The sequence below is a fragment of the Leptosomus discolor genome, unplaced genomic scaffold, assembly GCF_034619465.1.
Source record: "Leptosomus discolor isolate bLepDis1 unplaced genomic scaffold, bLepDis1.hap2 HAP2_SCAFFOLD_124, whole genome shotgun sequence".
Classification (NCBI taxonomy): domain Eukaryota; kingdom Metazoa; phylum Chordata; class Aves; order Leptosomiformes; family Leptosomidae; genus Leptosomus; species Leptosomus discolor.
In genome coordinates, this window is record NW_028237881.1 from 182,847 (window position 1) to 192,146 (window position 9,300).

The 9,300-nt window shown below is 50.1% G+C and overlaps 1 protein-coding gene across 1 annotated transcript in view; it reads left to right on the forward strand.

Annotated features, from left to right (window-relative positions):
* Nucleotides 1-9,300, forward strand: part of LOC147412514 (B-cell receptor-associated protein 31-like) — a 34,756-nt gene that overhangs the window by 24,495 nt on the left and 961 nt on the right.

Genomic DNA, 9,300 nt, shown 5'->3' on the forward strand with positions numbered 1-9,300 from the left:
TGTGGGTTTGTATGGTTGTGTGTTAGTATGTAATAGTTGTTAGTGTGCTGCATATGGAGTTGAGATTTTTTTTCAAAAAAAAATATTAACCAACCACAACTTAGAATAAAAAAAACCCCAGTCGGGGGATTTTTTTTTTCCCCCGGCTGGGTTTTTTTTTTCCCCCGGTCCCGGTCGGTCCGCACGGCGACAATCATCGCCAAAGTTTGGGCGGCGGAGGGCCTAGGGCCGGGGTTTTCGCAGGCAGGGCGATTTTGGAGGCCCCTGGGAACACTGTTCCTGAGGAGAGCCGGTCTGGAATGTGGCTATTTCTCTGTTATTGTAAGGTGCTATGTTTAGATGAGTGTCTAAGGAAGGCAATTGAGGATCCTGCAATAAAAAGGTACAGTGAGAGGGGCTAGATAGTCTGTTTTGAGGAAGGCAGGGTTGTGAAGCGGGCCTCTCTGTATTTTAAATGGCTAGGCTTTTAACTGTGGCTGTGTGTTTTTTGCTGTAATGGTATTGTTAAAAATTGTTTGTTTGCATGCAGGTGCCAAAGGCCAGGTCCCGTCAGGAGGAGCAGAGCCGGCCGGCTCTTTGCCCGGGCATCGTAGTTTTTGGAGAAGCAGTCACTCTAAAGAGGAAAAGGGACGGACGCCAAGCGAGGGATGCGAGCCCCGTGTACGTGAGAGCGTCCGATGGGAAAGACGGTGGGTACAGTTTGTACTCAGTGTTGTAAAGCTGTGCCCTTGAGTGTGTAAACTGTAAGCTTGGTGCTCTGTGATTGAAATCTGTGCTGTTTGTGCTGTGCGGTTTAAATCTGTAAGCTCTGTGTCTTCAGCATGCTCTGGGCATGACTTAGTTGCCTACACTTTGTACCTGCTGTAGGCTCTGAGCCTGAGCTATGTACGTGTTGTAGCTGTTGTAGGCTGTGCGCCTGAGCTCTGTACACTTTGTGCCTGAGCTCTGTACACTTTGTGCCTGAGCTCTGTACACTTTGTGCCTGAGCTCTGTACACTTTGTGCCTGAGCTCTGTACACTTTGTGCCTGCTGTAGGCTCTGCGCCTGAGTTATGTGTGTATTGTAGCTGTTGTGAGCTCAGTACTTTGCAGAGCTACAGTCATTGAGTTCAAGTTTGACAGAAATAAAGAAAATAAGCAGCAAAGGAATAAAGATTAATAAAGAGTTTTTACTCCTTGGTGTTTGTCTTTTTTTTTTTGTGTGTCTCTTTCTTTTTTTGTAAACTGGTGCAGCAGCAGGGCTTGGCTTGCTCCTGGGGCATAGTTGTTACAAGTTTTAAAGAAAATTAATAATTTATTAAGGAGCGACTATGCCCCAGGAGCAAGCCAAGCCCTGCTGCTGCATGCATTTCTTATTATTTTTATTCTTTTTTATTTACAATCCCATACCTCATTAAATATTCCCCACCTGACACATAGAGTACCTACACAATTAATTACATAATTAACCAATTAATTATGCAAATGAGATGCAAATTTTTCTTCCCCCACCCAACAACTACCACCACAGCACACCTACACAACCCCAATCAGGCTAACAGGTTTAGGGGGTTACACTTCAGGTATCAGCTTACACAGTAAGGGTTAGGGTGTCGGGTTAGGGTGTCGGGTTAGGGTGTCGGGTTAGGGTTAGGGTGTCGGGTTAGGGTTAGGGTTAGGGTGTCGGGTTAGGGTGTCGGGTTAGGGTGTCGGGTTAGGGTGTCGGGTTAGGGTTAGGGTGTCGGGTTAGGGTGTCGGGTTAGGGTGTCGGGTTAGGGTGTCGGGTTAGGGTGTCGGGTTAGGGTGTCGGGTTAGGGTTAGGGTGTCGGGTTAGGGTGTCGGGTTAGGGTGTCGGGTTAGGGTGTCGGGTTAGGGTTAGGGTGTCGGGTTAGGGTTAGGGTGTCGGGTTAGGGTTAGGGTGTCGGGTTAGGGTTAGGGTGTCGGGTTAGGGTTAGGGTGTCGGGTTAGGGTGTCGGGTTAGGGTGTCGGGTTAGGGTGTCGGGTTAGGGTTAGGGTGTCGGGTTAGGGTGTCGGGTTAGGGTTAGGGTGTCGGGTTAGGGTTAGGGTGTCGGGTTAGGGTTAGGGTGTCGGGTTAGGGTTAGGGTGTCGGGTTAGGGTGTCGGGTTAGGGTGTCGGGTTAGGGTTAGGGTGTCGGGTTAGGGTTAGGGTGTCGGGTTAGGGTGTCGGGTTAGGGTGTCGGGTTAGGGTGTCGGGTTAGGGTGTCGGGTTAGGGTGTCGGGTTAGGGTGTCGGGTTAGGGTTAGGGTGTCGGGTTAGGGTTAGGGTGTCGGGTTAGGGTGTCGGGTTAGGGTTAGGGTGTCGGGTTAGGGTGTCGGGTTAGGGTGTCGGGTTAGGGTGTCGGGTTAGGGTGTCGGGTTAGGGTGTCGGGTTAGGGTGTCGGGTTAGGGTGTCGGGTTAGGGTGTCGGGTTAGGGTGTCGGGTTAGGGTTAGGGTTAGGGTTAGGGTTAGGGTTAGGGTTAGGGTTAGGGTTAGGGTTAGGGTTAGGGTTAGGGTTAGGGTTAGGGTTAGGGTTAGGGTTAGGGTTAGGGTTAGGGTTAGGGTTAGGGTTAGGGTTAGGGTTAGGGTTAGGGTTAGGGTTAGGGTTAGGGTTAGGGTTAGGGTTAGGGTTAGGGTTAGGGTTAGGGTTAGGGTTAGGGTTAGGGTTAGGGTTAGGGTTAGGGTTAGGGTTAGGGTTAGGGTTAGGGTTAGGGTTAGGGTTAGGGTTAGGGTTAGGGTTAGGGTTAGGGTTAGGGTTAGGGTTAGGGTTAGGGTTAGGGTTAGGGTTAGGGTTAGGGTTAGGGTTAGGGTTAGGGTTAGGGTTAGGGTTAGGGTTAGGGTTAGGGTTAGGGTTAGGGTTAGGGTTAGGGTTAGGGTTAGGGTTAGGGTTAGGGTTAGGGTTAGGGTTAGGGTTAGGGTTAGGGTTAGGGTTAGGGTTAGGGTTAGGGTTAGGGTTAGGGTTAGGGTTAGGGTTAGGGTTAGGGTTAGGGTTAGGGTTAGGGTTAGGGTTAGGGTTAGGGTTAGGGTTAGGGTTAGGGTTAGGGTTAGGGTTAGGGTTAGGGTTAGGGTTAGGGTTAGGGTTAGGGTTAGGGTTAGGGTTAGGGTTAGGGTTAGGGTTAGGGTTAGGGTTAGGGTTAGGGTTAGGGTTAGGGTTAGGGTTAGGGTTAGGGTTAGGGTTAGGGTTAGGGTTAGGGTTAGGGTTAGGGTTAGGGTTAGGGTTAGGGTTAGGGTTAGGGTTAGGGTTAGGGTTAGGGTTAGGGTTAGGGTTAGGGTTAGGGTTAGGGTTAGGGTTAGGGTTAGGGTTAGGGTTAGGGTTAGGGTTAGGGTTAGGGTTAGGGTTAGGGTTAGGGTTAGGGTTAGGGTTAGGGTTAGGGTTAGGGTTAGGGTTAGGGTTAGGGTTAGGGTTAGGGTTAGGGTTAGGGTTAGGGTTAGGGTTAGGGTTAGGGTTAGGGTTAGGGTTAGGGTTAGGGTTAGGGTTAGGGTTAGGGTTAGGGTTAGGGTTAGGGTTAGGGTTAGGGTTAGGGTTAGGGTTAGGGTTAGGGTTAGGGTTAGGGTTAGGGTTAGGGTTAGGGTTAGGGTTAGGGTTAGGGTTAGGGTTAGGGTTAGGGTTAGGGTTAGGGTTAGGGTTAGGGTTAGGGTTAGGGTTAGGGTTAGGGTTAGGGTTAGGGTTAGGGTTAGGGTTAGGGTTAGGGTTAGGGTTAGGGTTAGGGTTAGGGTTAGGGTTAGGGTTAGGGTTAGGGTTAGGGTTAGGGTTAGGGTTAGGGTTAGGGTTAGGGTTAGGGTTAGGGTTAGGGTTAGGGTTAGGGTTAGGGTTAGGGTTAGGGTTAGGGTTAGGGTTAGGGTTAGGGTTAGGGTTAGGGTTAGGGTTAGGGTTAGGGTTAGGGTTAGGGTTAGGGTTAGGGTTAGGGTTAGGGTTAGGGTTAGGGTTAGGGTTAGGGTTAGGGTTAGGGTTAGGGTTAGGGTTAGGGTTAGGGTTAGGGTTAGGGTTAGGGTTAGGGTTAGGGTTAGGGTTAGGGTTAGGGTTAGGGTTAGGGTTAGGGTTAGGGTTAGGGTTAGGGTTAGGGTTAGGGTTAGGGTTAGGGTTAGGGTTAGGGTTAGGGTTAGGGTTAGGGTTAGGGTTAGGGTTAGGGTTAGGGTTAGGGTTAGGGTTAGGGTTAGGGTTAGGGTTAGGGTTAGGGTTAGGGTTAGGGTTAGGGTTAGGGTTAGGGTTAGGGTTAGGGTTAGGGTTAGGGTTAGGGTTAGGGTTAGGGTTAGGGTTAGGGTTAGGGTTAGGGTTAGGGTTAGGGTTAGGGTTAGGGTTAGGGTTAGGGTTAGGGTTAGGGTTAGGGTTAGGGTTAGGGTTAGGGTTAGGGTTAGGGTTAGGGTTAGGGTTAGGGTTAGGGTTAGGGTTAGGGTTAGGGTTAGGGTTAGGGTTAGGGTTAGGGTTAGGGTTAGGGTTAGGGTTAGGGTTAGGGTTAGGGTTAGGGTTAGGGTTAGGGTTAGGGTTAGGGTTAGGGTTAGGGTTAGGGTTAGGGTTAGGGTTAGGGTTAGGGTTAGGGTTAGGGTTAGGGTTAGGGTTAGGGTTAGGGTTAGGGTTAGGGTTAGGGTTAGGGTTAGGGTTAGGGTTAGGGTTAGGGTTAGGGTTAGGGTTAGGGTTAGGGTTAGGGTTAGGGTTAGGGTTAGGGTTAGGGTTAGGGTTAGGGTTAGGGTTAGGGTTAGGGTTAGGGTTAGGGTTAGGGTTAGGGTTAGGGTTAGGGTTAGGGTTAGGGTTAGGGTTAGGGTTAGGGTTAGGGTTAGGGTTAGGGTTAGGGTTAGGGTTAGGGTTAGGGTTAGGGTTAGGGTTAGGGTTAGGGTTAGGGTTAGGGTTAGGGTTAGGGTTAGGGTTAGGGTTAGGGTTAGGGTTAGGGTTAGGGTTAGGGTTAGGGTTAGGGTTAGGGTTAGGGTTAGGGTTAGGGTTAGGGTTAGGGTTAGGGTTAGGGTTAGGGTTAGGGTTAGGGTTAGGGTTAGGGTTAGGGTTAGGGTTAGGGTTAGGGTTAGGGTTAGGGTTAGGGTTAGGGTTAGGGTTAGGGTTAGGGTTAGGGTTAGGGTTAGGGTTAGGGTTAGGGTTAGGGTTAGGGTTAGGGTTAGGGTTAGGGTTAGGGTTAGGGTTAGGGTTAGGGTTAGGGTTAGGGTTAGGGTTAGGGTTAGGGTTAGGGTTAGGGTTAGGGTTAGGGTTAGGGTTAGGGTTAGGGTTAGGGTTAGGGTTAGGGTTAGGGTTAGGGTTAGGGTTAGGGTTAGGGTTAGGGTTAGGGTTAGGGTTAGGGTTAGGGTTAGGGTTAGGGTTAGGGTTAGGGTTAGGGTTAGGGTTAGGGTTAGGGTTAGGGTTAGGGTTAGGGTTAGGGTTAGGGTTAGGGTTAGGGTTAGGGTTAGGGTTAGGGTTAGGGTTAGGGTTAGGGTTAGGGTTAGGGTTAGGGTTAGGGTTAGGGTTAGGGTTAGGGTTAGGGTTAGGGTTAGGGTTAGGGTTAGGGTTAGGGTTAGGGTTAGGGTTAGGGTTAGGGTTAGGGTTAGGGTTAGGGTTAGGGTTAGGGTTAGGGTTAGGGTTAGGGTTAGGGTTAGGGTTAGGGTTAGGGTTAGGGTTAGGGTTAGGGTTAGGGTTAGGGTTAGGGTTAGGGTTAGGGTTAGGGTTAGGGTTAGGGTTAGGGTTAGGGTTAGGGTTAGGGTTAGGGTTAGGGTTAGGGTTAGGGTTAGGGTTAGGGTTAGGGTTAGGGTTAGGGTTAGGGTTAGGGTTAGGGTTAGGGTTAGGGTTAGGGTTAGGGTTAGGGTTAGGGTTAGGGTTAGGGTTAGGGTTAGGGTTAGGGTTAGGGTTAGGGTTAGGGTTAGGGTTAGGGTTAGGGTTAGGGTTAGGGTTAGGGTTAGGGTTAGGGTTAGGGTTAGGGTTAGGGTTAGGGTTAGGGTTAGGGTTAGGGTTAGGGTTAGGGTTAGGGTTAGGGTTAGGGTTAGGGTTAGGGTTAGGGTTAGGGTTAGGGTTAGGGTTAGGGTTAGGGTTAGGGTTAGGGTTAGGGTTAGGGTTAGGGTTAGGGTTAGGGTTAGGGTTAGGGTTAGGGTTAGGGTTAGGGTTAGGGTTAGGGTTAGGGTTAGGGTTAGGGTTAGGGTTAGGGTTAGGGTTAGGGTTAGGGTTAGGGTTAGGGTTAGGGTTAGGGTTAGGGTTAGGGTTAGGGTTAGGGTTAGGGTTAGGGTTAGGGTTAGGGTTAGGGTTAGGGTTAGGGTTAGGGTTAGGGTTAGGGTTAGGGTTAGGGTTAGGGTTAGGGTTAGGGTTAGGGTTAGGGTTAGGGTTAGGGTTAGGGTTAGGGTTAGGGTTAGGGTTAGGGTTAGGGTTAGGGTTAGGGTTAGGGTTAGGGTTAGGGTTAGGGTTAGGGTTAGGGTTAGGGTTAGGGTTAGGGTTAGGGTTAGGGTTAGGGTTAGGGTTAGGGTTAGGGTTAGGGTTAGGGTTAGGGTTAGGGTTAGGGTTAGGGTTAGGGTTAGGGTTAGGGTTAGGGTTAGGGTTAGGGTTAGGGTTAGGGTTAGGGTTAGGGTTAGGGTTAGGGTTAGGGTTAGGGTTAGGGTTAGGGTTAGGGTTAGGGTTAGGGTTAGGGTTAGGGTTAGGGTTAGGGTTAGGGTTAGGGTTAGGGTTAGGGTTAGGGTTAGGGTTAGGGTTAGGGTTAGGGTTAGGGTTAGGGTTAGGGTTAGGGTTAGGGTTAGGGTTAGGGTTAGGGTTAGGGTTAGGGTTAGGGTTAGGGTTAGGGTTAGGGTTAGGGTTAGGGTTAGGGTTAGGGTTAGGGTTAGGGTTAGGGTTAGGGTTAGGGTTAGGGTTAGGGTTAGGGTTAGGGTTAGGGTTAGGGTTAGGGTTAGGGTTAGGGTTAGGGTTAGGGTTAGGGTTAGGGTTAGGGTTAGGGTTAGGGTTAGGGTTAGGGTTAGGGTTAGGGTTAGGGTTAGGGTTAGGGTTAGGGTTAGGGTTAGGGTTAGGGTTAGGGTTAGGGTTAGGGTTAGGGTTAGGGTTAGGGTTAGGGTTAGGGTTAGGGTTAGGGTTAGGGTTAGGGTTAGGGTTAGGGTTAGGGTTAGGGTTAGGGTTAGGGTTAGGGTTAGGGTTAGGGTTAGGGTTAGGGTTAGGGTTAGGGTTAGGGTTAGGGTTAGGGTTAGGGTTAGGGTTAGGGTTAGGGTTAGGGTTAGGGTTAGGGTTAGGGTTAGGGTTAGGGTTAGGGTTAGGGTTAGGGTTAGGGTTAGGGTTAGGGTTAGGGTTAGGGTTAGGGTTAGGGTTAGGGTTAGGGTTAGGGTTAGGGTTAGGGTTAGGGTTAGGGTTAGGGTTAGGGTTAGGGTTAGGGTTAGGGTTAGGGTTAGGGTTAGGGTTAGGGTTAGGGTTAGGGTTAGGGTTAGGGTTAGGGTTAGGGTTAGGGTTAGGGTTAGGGTTAGGGTTAGGGTTAGGGTTAGGGTTAGGGTTAGGGTTAGGGTTAGGGTTAGGGTTAGGGTTAGGGTTAGGGTTAGGGTTAGGGTTAGGGTTAGGGTTAGGGTTAGGGTTAGGGTTAGGGTTAGGGTTAGGGTTAGGGTTAGGGTTAGGGTTAGGGTTAGGGTTAGGGTTAGGGTTAGGGTTAGGGTTAGGGTTAGGGTTAGGGTTAGGGTTAGGGTTAGGGTTAGGGTTAGGGTTAGGGTTAGGGTTAGGGTTAGGGTTAGGGTTAGGGTTAGGGTTAGGGTTAGGGTTAGGGTTAGGGTTAGGGTTAGGGTTAGGGTTAGGGTTAGGGTTAGGGTTAGGGTTAGGGTTAGGGTTAGGGTTAGGGTTAGGGTTAGGGTTAGGGTTAGGGTTAGGGTTAGGGTTAGGGTTAGGGTTAGGGTTAGGGTTAGGGTTAGGGTTAGGGTTAGGGTTAGGGTTAGGGTTAGGGTTAGGGTTAGGGTTAGGGTTAGGGTTAGGGTTAGGGTTAGGGTTAGGGTTAGGGTTAGGGTTAGGGTTAGGGTTAGGGTTAGGGTTAGGGTTAGGGTTAGGGTTAGGGTTAGGGTTAGGGTTAGGGTTAGGGTTAGGGTTAGGGTTAGGGTTAGGGTTAGGGTTAGGGTTAGGGTTAGGGTTAGGGTTAGGGTTAGGGTTAGGGTTAGGGTTAGGGTTAGGGTTAGGGTTAGGGTTAGGGTTAGGGTTAGGGTTAGGGTTAGGGTTAGGGTTAGGGTTAGGGTTAGGGTTAGGGTTAGGGTTAGGGTTAGGGTTAGGGTTAGGGTTAGGGTTAGGGTTAGGGTTAGAGGTTAGGGTTAGGGTTAGGGTTAGGGTTAGGGTTAGGGTTAGGGTTAGGGTTAGGGTTAGGGTTAGGGTTAGGGTTAGGGTTAGGGTTAGGGTTAGGGTTAGGGTTAGGGTTAGGGTTAGGGTTAGGGTTAGGGTTAGGGTTAGGGTTAGGGTTAGGGTTAGGGTTAGGGTTAGGGTTAGGGTTAGGGTTAGGGTTAGGGTTAGGGTTAGGGTTAGGGTTAGGGTTAGGGTTAGGGTTAGGGTTAGGGTTAGGGTTAGGGTTAGGGTTAGGGTTAGGGTTAGGGTTAGGGTTAGGGTTAGGGTTAGGGTTAGGGTTAGGGTTAGGGTTAGGGTTAGGGTTAGGTTAGGGTTAGGGTTAGGGTTAGGGTTAGGGTTAGGGTTAGGGTTAGGGTTAGGGTTAGGGTTAGGGTTAGGGTTAGGGTTAGGGTTAGGGTTAGGGTTAGGGTTAGGGTTAGGGTTAGGGTTAGGGTTAGGGTTAGGGTTAGGGTTAGGGTTAGGGTTAGGGTTAGGGTTAGGGTTAGGGTTAGGGTTAGGGTTAGGGTTAGGGTTAGGGTTAGGGTTAGGGTTAGGGTTAGGGTTAGGGTTAGGGTTAGGGTTAGGGTTAGGGTTAGGGTTAGGGTTAGGGTTAGGGTTAGGGTTAGGGTTAGGGTTAGGGTTAGGGTTAGGGTTAGGGTTAGGGTTAGGGTTAGGGTTAGGGTTAGGGTTAGGGTTAGGGTTAGGGTTAGGGTTAGGGTTAGGGTTAGGGTTAGGGTTAGGGTTAGGGTTAGGGTTAGGGTTAGGGTTAGGGTTAGGGTTAGGGTTAGGGTTAGGGTTAGGGTTAGGGTTAGGGTTAGGGTTAGGGTTAGGGTTAGGGTTAGGGTTAGGGTTAGGGTTAGGGTTAGGGTTAGGGTTAGGGTTAGGGTTAGGGTTAGGGTTAGGGTTAGGGTTAGGGTTAGGGTTAGGGTTAGGGTTAGGGTTAGGGTTAGGGTTAGGGTTAGGGTTAGGGTTAGGGTTAGGGTTAGGGTTAGGGTTAGGGTTAGGGTTAGGGTTAGGGTTAGGGTTAGGGTTAGGGTTAGGGTTAGGGTTAGGGTTAGGGTTAGGGTTAGGGTTAGGGTTAGGGTTAGGGTTAGGG